This window comes from Schistocerca cancellata, chromosome 5, assembly GCF_023864275.1.
Source record: "Schistocerca cancellata isolate TAMUIC-IGC-003103 chromosome 5, iqSchCanc2.1, whole genome shotgun sequence".
Lineage (NCBI taxonomy): Eukaryota > Metazoa > Arthropoda > Insecta > Orthoptera > Acrididae > Schistocerca > Schistocerca cancellata.
In genome coordinates, this window is record NC_064630.1 from 32,964,617 (window position 1) to 32,978,790 (window position 14,174).

Here is a 14,174-nt window from a genome sequence, read left to right on the forward strand (position 1 = left end):
AAATATAAGAGATGAATTAGGTGAGTTTTGGGGATTCTTGAAAAATGGAGATATCGCATTGTGTAAAAATTTGCTACATTTGGGTTACTTTTACAATGGCAAGTATTCAGTTTTGTTGTATTTTCTTTTAGTCGTCATGTGAGGCTCATATTAAAGTACCAGAGTCCGTTAAAAACGCACTTTGAGAGAAATAGCGTTTGTTTAGTTTTGTTAAAACAGTCTTCAATTACGTGTCTTCGTTTCACTTGGGGTTGCTATCTGGCTGAAAATGGAGTCACCCAGGCAAGAGCTCAAGTTTTAGAAGGATGAGGATTGGGCGAGGATGGGGATCTTGTTTTTTTATTGGTCCAGAGGGAAAACGAGTGGGACAACACTTATCAGCAAAGGCATCAGCGTATTATGACTGGATTGTTGTGACAGGATGCCCGTTTTCATGGTGTTGGCATTGGCGCCAGCCACCAGGCTGGTCACATCGTAGACGGTTACACCTACATATTATTTAAATAATGCAAATTTCTCTACCATGTCAGGCGAGATGGTCTAGCATAGTGCTGGGTGGACATGTGGAGCTCTCTTGTTCCCAGCTAGGGGTCAGTGGAGGCCATTCAAGGAATTCCATACCCTATCGGCATTTCAGATAGATCACTTGAGCTTGCGTTATCTGATAAATGCAAGGGGTGGGGGAGTTCCTCATAGTCGAGGTGTTATTTGTAGCATTCTTTAATATTTGCCCTGACAGGCTGAAATCTGTTTGCCATTATTACTGTGGGTGGGATGTGCCCTGCTGATGAAGCAGCAATGTCTTTTGTGTCAGCCAGCGGGCTGGAGAGGATTACACCTGAAATTACACTTCTTTCTCTGCCATTGCTAGGATGGTGTTTGCGCCTATTACATCACACAGTGGAGGTCGAGGGATGGGCTGCCCTGGAGAGGACACGCTTTTCGCTGGGGTGGTTGCAGTTACTGGTCAGCTATGTGTCTAGCTGGGTAATTTGTAGTGCTGTGCTACAAACACAATATATTTCGTTGGAAGCATCAGAATTTTCTATGATGTCACACAGTCTAGTAACATGGTGGTGGTGTAGCAGGGGTCTATCTTTCATGATGTGGTATTTCTTATAAATACAGTATCTTTTACTGGAAATCAGTAGTGGTTATAGAATTTGTTATGCCATTATCAGTATGAAATTACATCATTATTTCTACAAATGTGTTCATACATACACCATAACATCACACAAGCTAGTAACGAAGTGCTGGCCTAGCAATAGCAAATAATTTGGATCCTTGCTGCACTGTGATTGGCTGAGAGCATCATGACATCAGTACAAGATTGGGAATGATGGGGTGGATCTTATGTCATTGGATGAAAAACAAAAAGTGGACATTTACCTAATCAGCAGAAAATACTGAAAATTGGGGAAGAATGAGAGTACTTGCAAATCTGCATGGGTGTGGCCTCTGCCAGATCGTCAAATGAGATAATATTAAACTGGTATTAACAAATAAAACTGAAGTGATCTGACTTAATGTAATTTGCTATTAACAAATAGACAGTGGCAACAGCATCTTGAAATGCTACCCAGTTCCGGAGTTAAGCTGTCACACTGAAGTATGCTAGTTATAAAAGATGACGTTATGGGAAGGAGGGGGCACTTGATTCCTATTGATCAATTGGGTTTCCCACCATTTTATTGTGTTCCCGTTGGCTGAGAGATATGGGGAGGGGTTTCCCATCAATTTTGTACATAACCAATGTTGCTCAATTGTCTAAGGCTCGTGAGGGTTTCTCCTGGGTGTCTCTGATTAAAGCCCAGTAGTTCCTTTGGGGCGGGGGGGGGGGGGAGGGAGTGGGGGTCACCAAGGAGCCCAAGTGTGTAACCTGGCAGTTGGGTGTGTAACCTGACATCCGGTTTATCTTATCACCAATAAGGACTGAATGTCCCAAAACTCTGTCTGATAGCCTACTTTCACAGTGTGTTAGGCACGGTAATGTGTTGTGCTTTTCGTATTTCCATATTTTTGTCCACCTTATGTAGATGTACAGCGTCAGTGAGCAGACTGTATCGCTGCAGTTCTGTTTGGCAGTAGCTATGGTTGTTAAGATTGGCAGCAATAACAGAGGAAGAGGAAGTTCATTGCAGATGGAAGATAAGGTAAAAAGGGTTGCATTCAGTTGATAAGGCAGGAAAACATGATAGCACAGGTAACGGAATCTGAGCATATGGTATTCGGTGGAAGGGAATGCCTATTGTGGAAGACGCCATTGCAAGACTTTGATACATACTGAGAGGTGGCATGAGCCCCCTCTCATATTTCTATCTTACGATTCTCCTCTCTAATTGCATGCGGTGGAAAGTTGCTATTCCTTCACACGCGAACTTCCCACGCAGCGTCTCTCGTCACCCGGGTGGTCCGGTGACAGGCGGGCTCTGCTGATCTGAAAAGCTTTAAGCCGACGGGTGTGAGGAAGTCGAGTGAATGCTTTGCAGACACCGACATTTTCAAGAGGCACGCCCGCAGAGCCTGAAGTAGCGGCTGGGCTAGAGGTTCCGTTACTTCGCAGAAACTTAGCGAAAACACTTTCTGGCGGGCTACCAGCGAGGCGTGGGAATGACTTGTGTACCCAGGCAGCTGTGGCGGGAAAATTCACGCACTTTCTGCAAAATAGTAACTGTGATTGGCTTGCTCAGGGCATAGCTCCATGACGTAGCAAGATCGGCGCAGAAATTGACGCCAAGAATCTCCATTGGTGGAATGGTAGCGTTCCGGCAATGGAGTGGAATTTTCCGCCGGTTTTCGAGTTGCTGATTGGAACGTTTAACCACGGCCACTGTCGTAGGGTCGGGAATATTCTGTGTTCGGTATTTGTACGGGTGCTCTTGTAAGTAGTCGGCTCTCGCCTTTCGGTCGAGGACGTCGAAGCAACCAGCCAACAGCTCCGGTACACCAGATCGTGTCCTGGCAGTCAAGAAGACAGTTTGGTAATGTATGTCCGCAGCATCGGCAGATAGGGATTTTCCTAGGTGATAATCAGACCTCAGCAGAGCGCGCCTGTTCGTCTTTTTCCTAACTTTGTTCTGTCATGGGTAGCAGCAATTAATGTTGGGTTGGCTATGTGTTTTCTCTAAGATTTGAGTTGCAAGGAATTGGCTGCACATACCACTTCGTCATAATCCTCGCAATCTAGTTTAGGGACAACTTCACATTCACAGCGTTTGTTTGAGTATCCAATTTGAGCCAATTTGATGTATTGTAAATGTTCATGTGTCTTTGTTTATTATTTTGTGTTTAGTCTTAATAAATCATATTGTTATTTTGGACAGAACTTTCATTCTATTAATCAGTAGAGCAACCCCAATCATTCCTCACTATGTTAATGAAACCTTCGTTTATTTAACTTACTTATCAAATTAAATTATTGCAGGTGCCAAACTCTCTTCTACTCCACTGGCAGGGTTGATTAGAGTCAGTTCGCGTATTTTTTTATCCTTGTGCAACAGCAAAAGTTGGAGTTAGAATAGGGGGGGCTTAGAGCATCATGTACACATGTAGATTCTAGAAGAACTGAGTGTTAAATACACTGCTAGCCCCGGCACCTCGCATAAAATGGCGACCCTTAGCCTCGGATCTTTCCTGGGATCTTCTGATAAGCAAGTATTATTAATAGCAGGGACACTCAGAATTTTTTTTGCTTAATTTTTTTATTGATTAATACCCAAGTTTTTTCTGGTAGTTCCGCGTTTAGTTTTAAGTAGCGGCGCATGATTACTGTTTTTGTTTTCAGTGTATATATTTTGTTTGGTCATTGTTTTTGTGTTCCTTTGATGGTGTGTCCGTATCACATCACACTTTGTTGGGTTTGTGTGCGGTTTCTGTACCACAACAAATCGTGCGTATAGTTACAGCGTTGGAGCGGCGTTGTTGAAACTTTATGTCTATGTGTAAAAATATATGGAGTAGATTAATTTTATTGTGCATTTTAGATAAATTTGTTTTTCATGAATGATAACGAGAAGTAAGGCACCACTATTATCGAGCGACGCTAAAACAAAAGAGGATAGCATAATGGATAAGGGGCAGTTTACCGACGGGAATAGGTTCGGAGATGAGATGGGCACATTTTTAGCAGGACAGGACGCCAGGGTCATTGATGAGGAAGGTGATTTGGACGCGATCTCAGAGCAGCGTTGCGGCCGTGATTATGATAGTGAGGTAGAGGATGAAACAGAGACAGGCACACAGGTCGAGACGGTAGCAGAAGTTTATAATCAAACGAACGAGAGCAGACAGGGTCCAGCTCGGCCACGTCAGAGCTCTAGCGCCCAGGTGTCCAGAGTTACATCACCCATGAGTGACGAGGATCAAAATGATGACATTAACCCAATACTGAGCTTCCTACGATCAATGAAAGAAGAAGCTGACGAACAACGTAAGAGGGAGAAGGAAGAAGCTGACGAACAGCGTAAGAGGGAGAAGGAAGAAGAGGAGAAACAACGTAAGAAGGAGAAGGAAGAAGAGGAGAAACAACGTAAGAAGGAGAAGGAAGAAGCTGACGAACAGCGTAAGAAGGACACTGAGGCAATAATTTCGCATATAGGGGAAATTCGTGGGGAATTACTAACAATAAAGAAAGAATGTGGAGAAGTAAAACAAATGTCAATGGCTGCACAAAAAGTAGCAGGCCTGGCCAAAACGGAAGCAATAGGGGCAATGAAAGTCGCGGAAGCAACTTCTAAACTCGCAGGGCGCTTGCGACGTACAACACAATCCCACTCAAAATCCCTAGCGTTCTTAAAAACTGAGGGTAATATCGCGGTTGCGAACAACACGAAACGAATGGAAGAAGTAGAGAGTCGGATAGCAAAACTAGAGCAAAACGGGCACACGAGCACTGCGCGTTCGGACACCAATGATGGAGTACACAGAATTGTGTCTCCGAGGAAAAGCCCGCCGTGCTCTAGCCCAATGACCGAGTGCGGAACTAACAATGCACACGCAGAAACAGCGAGTAATAGCTCCAATAATTGTAGCCCACTTGTGAATTCTGAGTGCCACATCCACTGTGATACAGAGGTAGCACATCACAGTTATCACCAAGATAGAACAGGACACTCAGCAGACGTGCAAGTATCGGAAACGAGTGACAACACCAGTGCGAGGATCAGACAGGATTTTGATCAGAATCATTTCCTGTCGATACTAAAATTCCAGAAGTTCAAAGAAAATGGAGGGTCGATGCATCCGAAGAGCTGGGTGATGCAGTTTACAAATTCATTACCGGCATCATGGCCAACCCAGGCAAAATTAGAATTCATGTGTGGACACATCGGAGGCCAAGCCGCGGAAAAGATGCGGGGTGTAGCAGTGACGTGTCGGACTTATCAGGAATTTGTTGGTGCATTCCTGCGGACCTACTGGTCAAAGGAAACGCAGGACAGGATTAAAGAGGAAATAATATTTTGTCCTGAACTGGAAGTGTCCGGGTATAGGAGCGCAACCAAATTTCTTGATGAGTTACTCAAGAAGAATCAATTTTTAGATAGTCCATATAGCAACGGAGAAATCATTAAATTTTGCTTTTCCAAATTGCCAGTTAGGTACCAACAGACACTTGTCGGCAAGTGTGGATCTGACATAGAAGCATACAAGAGTCTATTGCGCGAACTCGAAGTAGTCTTTGATAAACAAGACGCAAAGGACAGGAAGAAGGGGCAAAGTAACAAATACCACGGGCCAGGAAGGGAAGACGACAACAGATCGCATAATCGCACTGGTCAGTTAGGAAACCAGGGTTACGGAAGTCAAGGTTACGCTATTCAAGGTTATGGAAACCAAAGACACGGAAACCAGAACGTCAGGGAGCAGGGTCAATCTAGACAAGGAATCTGGGATAGGAGGAATAACGAACGGCAAAGCGACCGTAATTGGAGAGAGCGAAACCAAGGACAACAGTGGAACCAGGAGATTGAAACTAGACCCGCAAATCCTAATGCACGTCAGAGGAGGGGGAGCTTAACAAGGGATTGACGCCAGACTAGTGCGAACACAGGCCGCCGGAATTTCGCACGTAATCTCAGACCTGGCCAACTACGGATGATACATTACGAAGATTTATCAGAAATCCTGCTCGAGGAACATAAAGCAACTCCTCGACAAGATCGGCAGCCTCTTATCACAGTAGCAATAGCTGAAAAGAGTATGAATGCGATAATAGATAGTGGAAACTACATAACAGCAATATCTGAGGCAGCATACAAGAGGTGCTCTCAGGAGATGGACTGGCCTGTCCTATCGGTTAAGAAAACCAAAATAAAAGGGGCATTAGCGGGTAAATGTACGGAGGTCACCCAACAAACAAGACTGGAATTCTCCTGCCAAGGACACAAAATAGAGTCTAACTTCTGGATCGTGCCAAATCTGGCGATCGACATGATAATAGGAACGGACTTCCTAAATGAACACGAAGCGATAGTTGATCTAGGACGAGGTGAAGTGGTTTTGAGGAAAGGGAATCCCGTCCACATTAAGTTCGACGACCAGCTGATCCCAGCTCAACTACCGTCTAACTGTGTACGGATAAACTATGCGTGTCTGAAAGCCAGAAAGGAAGAACAGGTCGACGTTGCGGGTAGGGGAGAGGACACGGATGAGAATGAAGTCGGAATAATCGGAGAAATAAAGGAGAAAATAGGAGAAAAAGTGGAAGCAATAAAGAATATAAGGTGCGACCACCGCAAAGAACTTCATAAATTACTAGTAGAACATGCGGAGGTCTTCCTTCCCAAGACAGGATCAATAAAGAACTTCCAATATGAATTTCGTGTACGTCCGCACAACCAGTTTCGTGTGCCACCCTATCCAATCCCCTTGGCATATCGACAGAAAGTAGCAGCTGAAATTGCGCGAATGCTGAGTGAAGGAATAATAGAACCTACGGCTTCAGCCTATAATAACCCGTTAAGAGTAGTCGAGAAGGCAGATGGTAGTATTCGTTTAGTCTTGGACTCGCGACAAATTAATACCATAATAGAACCCGAAACAGACAGACCGGAACGATTGGAGGAACTCTTACAAAATTTCCATGGAATATCAATCTTCTCATCAGTTGATCTAAAATCGAGTTTCGGGAAGATCGAGCTCCATCCAAATTGCAGACAGTACACAGCCTTTTTAGCATTTGGAAGATGTTACCGGTTTCGTCGTCTCCCATTTGGTTTGAACATTTCGTCTGCCGCATTCATTCGGGGACTGGACGGCATACTAAGCGATAATTTGAAACGTCATGTCACCAGCTATGTGGACGATTTGCTGATCGCGGAGAAATCTTGGGGAGAGCACAATGCGGTCCTCGGTGAACTCCTTGCGACATTCAAGGAATACGGAGTGACTATCAATATCGAAAAATCGAATTTTGGGACGTCCTCTGTCAAATTTCTAGGAGATATCATCACGGGTGAGGGCATTGCGCCAAATCCCGAAAAGATCGAAGCGATTGAAAAGTTTCCCATTCCTACGACAAAGAAGCAGTTAAGGGGGTTCTTGGGGATCATAAATTTTTACAACCGCTTTATACATGTCAAAACTCAGAGCAGTCCTAGGTTGCATCAACTTACAGGAAAGAAGATTCCTTGGGAATGGGATGAGGCGGCCGAATCCGAATGGAAAGCATTAAAATTCGCATTATTACAAGCACCCATCCTATCACACCCTAACTTAGCAGAAGAGCTTTGCATAGTAACGGACAGTTCATACTCAGGTCTGGGTGTCATGGTGTTCCAAGACTATGTACATGAAGGAAACAGGGTGTGGAAGACAATTGCGTTTGGTAGCAGAGTACTAGCCAAGAGAGAGAGGAATTACTCAGTAACCGAGTTAGAGGCGCTGGCTATTGTATGGGCGTTTGAAAAATTCAGATTCCTTCTGTTTGGTCGCAAGACGAGGGTCTACACAGACCACAAGGCACTCGAGTTCTTGATGACTGCAAAGCTTAATCACAGGCGGCTCATTAGGTGGGCATCATATCTGCAGCAGTACAACTTTTCGATAGAATATATCCCCGGCAGTCAGAACATTATTGCAGACGCCTAATCACGGTCACCGATCGGATTTGAGCGCAACATGGAAGAAGATCTGGAGGAAAATCACTACTGCCTTTTCTATATGCAGAAAGTAGCCTTTGAAAATTTTATTACCTGTAGTATGCATGACATCAAGAAGGAGCAAGACAAGGACCCTGCCCTAGTGTTATTGAAACAGAAATGGATAGACAGAAGACACGCCACCATCAGGCAGTTCTACCTCTTGCGGAAAGGCATAATTTTCCACCGAAATTATGCCAATGACACTGAATGGGGGGTATGCATCCCTGAACACCTAATAAACAAGGTTATATGGCATACTCACCTCAGCTATGGACACTTCGGACCACGCAAGTGCAATCTCAAGCTAAGGACCATGTGTTACTTTCGAAACATGGAGCGTCGAATTCGGAGGGTACTGTCGGTGTGTAAAGACTGCCAAAGGGCTAAGCACACCACTGTGAGCATTCAGGCACCATTATACCCAATCGTACCGACCAAATTAAGACAATTAGCAGCAACAGATTTGATGGGACCTTTGCCAAGAACAAGAAGAGGATATACTTACGTATTAGTGTTTATTGAACTAACGTCCAAATACGTTACCTTTACGCCACTGAAGAGGGCGACAGGACGAACCGTATCACGAGCCCTAATCCGGGATTTCCTACCACAGGTTGGTCATGTGAGTAGAATTATTTCTGATAACGGGCCACAATTTAAGTCAAAAACATGGAAGGAGACGTTGCGTCGATGTAAAATTGATCCCATCTTTATATCTTCACACCATCCGAGCTCGAATGCTGCAGAACGGGTTATTAAAGAACTCGGAAACTTGTGCCGGTTGTACTGTAACAAACAGCACACGACATGGGACGTTTTCCTTAAAGACTTCCAGGAGGTGATCAATGAGGCACCCCATGGGATAACAAAATTGGCACCCATTACAGTACTGAAAAACCGGATTCCTAAGGACTTGATAACCAAGGTCGTAAACTTCCCACCAAGATGGCGAACGCAGCACCAAGCCATAGTGGATTTGGCTCTCAAGAGGATACGGGCTGCAGCAGAGGTCAGGAAGAGACGTGCCGACAGGGGAGCTCGTCTACGACACTTCCAAATTGGACAAAAGGTGCTCGTTAAGTCTTTCCGACTTTCGAACAAACAAAAAATGAAATGCCAAAAATTCTATTCTGTTTACAACGGCCCGTACCGTATAAGGAGAGCAGCTCACCACAATGCTTATGAATTGGAGACGCTGAAAGGAAAGAAGTCCATAGGACTCCACCACATCTCTCACATAAAGGAGTTCGTGGAATAGTAGTAGTGTAAGTGGTGTACATAGTAGAATGGGCAAATACATGAACCTTGCTATAGTAGTAGTGTAAGTGGTGTACATAGTAGAATAGGCAAAGATATGAACTTTTCTTCGGGGAACAATACTCGTCGCATTAATAGATTAAGATTGTTAATTAAAGTAATAACACGCTGCGTTTTCTCGCATAAGAATGTACTGCTGTTAATTTTTTGTCTATGTTCGGGATCTCCTCTGTCGTTGCGATAAGAGGTACTACCTTTCCATGAGAAATGTTTTTGTCCTTTCCTATCTGGTGTCCATGTTGAGGGATAAGGATGAGTGACGAGATGTCGCACAAACGGGCGCATACAAGAACGTGCTCTTAGAAGCGTTCTGAGAAGTCGTGATACGCTCCATAGCGGCCACAGCCAGTCGTGAGACGTTCATACCAATGCTTGCAGGCACGCATCAGTGCACTGCAAGATTGTGGTATATTGCGTGATTTCGAGGATGAATATTGGCAGTATAGTTTTTACAGTGATGCGCCAACATCGTTGTCTTGCAAGTCGGGGTGAACCTGTGAGCGTTTGACTCCAATGGTGCCCTAGGGCCTAGACGGTAGAAATGCGGGCATAAAGCCTACCATGCCAATGTGCTGGTTGGGGATTTAGCATGCTGCTTGCGACTGTCACAGATGAATAACCAGTGACTCATACTAGGATATTCGTGACATACTGTGTAGCTGGCGTGTGGTGGGCGACTGAATCCTCAACAGGAACCAGACTTGGCTGGGTCAAATTACATTGCCTCTGGAAAGGTGCGCTTTCATTGCTAAGACTGCATCACATACAAAATTAAGTTCAACTATAAATTTATTGTCTTGTATAGCCATGGCTAACCCAGTCTCCGGAGTTTCGGTAAGGCGTAATGAAAACTTGGAGGTCATGTCGTACGGCGCGCACATCACTGTCGTCAATAGCGGCGAGCAGCGAGACATCTCAACGTAACAGGAATTATGTAAGAGTATTGTATAAGGTAAACAAAAAAAAAAAAAATAAATAAAATAAATAAATAAATAAAAGGGAAAGTACGTTATACTAGGATAAGTTAAACTGTAGGATTTAACAATAACTAGATCCTTAATAGTGTTCAGCACAGCGCGCCTGTTGAGATGCTATTTTTCAGGTCACCAAACCACAGACCCGAGATGGAGGGAAGACTGGCGAGCGAAAGCAGCATAGTTGCATGTTCTTTATAGCACAGTAAAACTTAGACCTGCGTAACAACATAATTTAATTAAAAGACATTGAATGTAGATCGTTGGCAAATGGTAGTTAATTCTTGAGCATGTCTACTGTCGATCTATATAATTAATAGTAATATTAGTGCGGGCCCGCACATTTAGTTCTTCATCCAATATAGCGTCACACACCATGTACAATAGTGAGATCGGTCTCTACACAAATATCAAGATAAATTATTTCCATTTTTTGTTATGATAGCTACAGATAAATAACTATAAAATTAAAATTACAGTGTCTGAAATGACAGACCATCAATGTATCGTTATGTAAATTTATTATAACATAGAAGGTCATGGGGAAAAGTTAAGCATAGGATTTTTGTAAGAATTGTGCAGAGGACGGGGATCGTGGCAATGCAGAGGCCAGCCGGAGGTCATCAGCTACCTGCAGGAGGAGAGCGTCGGCGCGCTACCTGACGTGAGGGGCGCGAGGGTGTCCGGTCCTACAAGCTGACAGTCACCGGGCCGTGTACCTGAGGGATTAGGCGGGATCCTCGACGGTCCACAAGCGAAAGTGAGGCTGGCCGTTGACACTGACACGCGACCCACGCGCGACAGCCCGTTAGCTCTCCGGACGCGGCGGCCGTTTGGAGGGATTCCCTGCGGCAGGCCACGTTGTCGTGAGTACACGAAGAAGATCACATATCGTGTCAGAACCTGTGCCTCATGTGCCTCAGGACAGAAAGGGACACTATATACTCACCTGTTTGGGTTTTTACAACTCACTAGCATAGGCCGATCTGCATACACAAAGCAGTATCATGCCACACTAACAAATGTATGGTCTCATTTCTAACTTCTCCTCTCTGTTAGAGAGCAGTTTTAGCAATCGTCGCTCCTAGGTCGATCCTGTATGGATGACCTCACACACTTGTGGAGTCACTCCACGTGCCATCATCCCTCGTCGAACTGCAATATTGGGAAACGTAAAGTACTGTCCAGCGAGAGAAGAGACCTAGACTACTGATGTATCCCAACAAGTAGACCTCAGAGACAATTAATCGACGTGAGGAGGGCCTATCACTGTGTCTTCCTACCGTACTGCCGTGATCATATGCGTGGGTCTGACTACAATCTCAACAGCGTGTAACGGAACTGAAATGATGGTGGGCTGACAGTAATTTGGAGCCCGCGCGTCGGAAACAGGCGCGCTTGTGTGAGACTGCCAGGGAGTGCACCCTGATGCCATCTATTGGCGAAACTGCGAATTAGCGCTGCCTGTCAGACAATGCACTAAGCTCTCGGAGTCAAATGTATTCTTTTTCTTGGTAATTATAAGTTATTACTGTATAATTTAATGTTGTAAAGCGCTAGTAGTAAATTATTATGACTGGTATGGACTCCAGGGTAGTAAATATAAATATTCTTAAATACTAAATGATTTCGGTAAAAAGGTGGTAGGGGAACGCCCCCAATCTTGGTGATACGAGCGTAGCTAGGGGTAGCTGGAGACACAGGGACTGAACAATGGAATGGCCTGGGGAGTGTTGACGTGATCGGACGTGCGTAACTGTGCTCACGCAAAAGTGATTGTGCAACAGCGAAGAGGCGAATATCGTCGCCGTTTTTGGAGTAAAACGCGACGAATGGTTGTTGAAGCCGCCTCTATGCCACTGGGGCTGATTGTAAGAGTTCCTGTGCCCAGATTTTATGGCGGACGTGCAGTAACTTATACGAGTGCTACAGCTCATAGTTCCAGCCGCCATTAAGGGCATGAGGCGTGAAGAGCTGCGTTAGCCACATGCATCTCACCACCAGCACCGACACGTCTACCCAAGGCAAGACTGCTTGCAATTGTTAAGTCGAACTTTGTATACATGTAAAAGGAGAATACCAGTTTTCTTTTATGCAAGTGCAGAGGACAGAATATAGTAATGAGTAAAATTACGACGCATGTTGTTTATTGTAAAGTGTAGTAACCTCAAACATAGTATAGTGAAATCAGACTGAGGCCACCATCGCCTCTTTCATTTACAATTCTTTTGGTTGTAGAATACTTTAGCGTATAAGAATGTTGAAAAGAGCAATGGTCACACCAGAATGAGTCGCCTATTTATAGTTACTTAAATTTTTCTGAGCGACCTTTCAAGTAAAGTCACTTAACTAATTCTGTATCAATGGTCCAAAGAGTAATATCCAAAATCATTAAATAAGTTGAAGGATAGAATTTTGTTAACCGAAGTTGCATAACCTGTCTTGGTAGTAATTACCAAGCCAACTCACAGAAATTGAGAGAGTATTTGCTTTGTAGAATCATCTAGAATGATCAGAAATAGTAATATTCAGAATTAAGTTTAAATTCAACTCAAGCCATTTCACTTTGAAACGAACCCAAAAAATTGACTTATTCTTTTGCTCCTTCAGAGCTGGCGACCGTAGTTATAAGTATTTTCAGGAGGATTCGACGGTAAGTCTGCTGCTCTCGTCGTGCTGATAGGATTATCCACTGCTGCTAGCAGTGGTGATTGGATACATAAGCTCACTACCAAGTTAAGTGGGTCAGGTAGGCAGTGTTACCGTGTGAACTGTAGGGCACTGTAGGCCATGGATCGAACCCGTTCAATCATCACAGCTCTTAGGGAAATAGTCCGGTTAGGAGTGTACTAATCATTAGGTAAATACTGGCGAGTAACGGTCAAAAATGTATACGCAAGTGAATTTAGCAAGGTCCACGTAGCACCTAGTTAATGTGGTGCAATGGCGAGGGTAGGAGTGGAGTAAAAGTGAGCTGAGCTTGTGGCAGCTGTGCTGGATTCAAATATTAACTACGTGAATTCACTACTGCCTCTTACCATTGGGACTGAGCTATTTACAGTTAAAATACGTAGCAGTAAATGCAAAGGCGTGACAGCTACAAGTCCATATTGGTTTTATACATACGGAATTGGGAAGTGGGTCATTCCGTCAGTGGAGGGGGTTAAAACAACCGAGTCAGTGGAGAACATACCCCATTTACTGATGGAAATATTCAGCAGTTCGGTCGCAAGCGTACTGCAGACGCTCCAGCACTCCCTATTGCTGTTGCAACAACGTAGCAACAATACCCGACATTTAGCCCTATGTGATGTCAGTACTGTGGCCCCATCCCAAAAGCCCCCCTCCAATGCTCAAGACATGGAACCACGTGCATCAATGCATATGACTCAACATGCCAACCCCCTCAGAGAAACTAATGAATTTGTGAAGTGCTTCGAACATTTCTAACAATGTGATTTAGTGCCTCATTCTCAGCACAGTCGTGAACAGTGTGCAATGTGCACGCACAACTTAATGTCCCATGAACTTTGTTTTTTTTAAATTTCTTTCTCAAGTGTTGTTTTTGTAATGTATGTGATACCTTGTATGTGTTTGTTTTACACTGTAATTCTTATTACAAATTACTGTATTGTTCTCCACACCATTTTTTTATCTTGTATTTATTGTTGAGTGAATGGAAACAGTGTGCCTGAAGTCCCCATAAACTGAAGCAGATACCACCACTGTCATTGTGAAT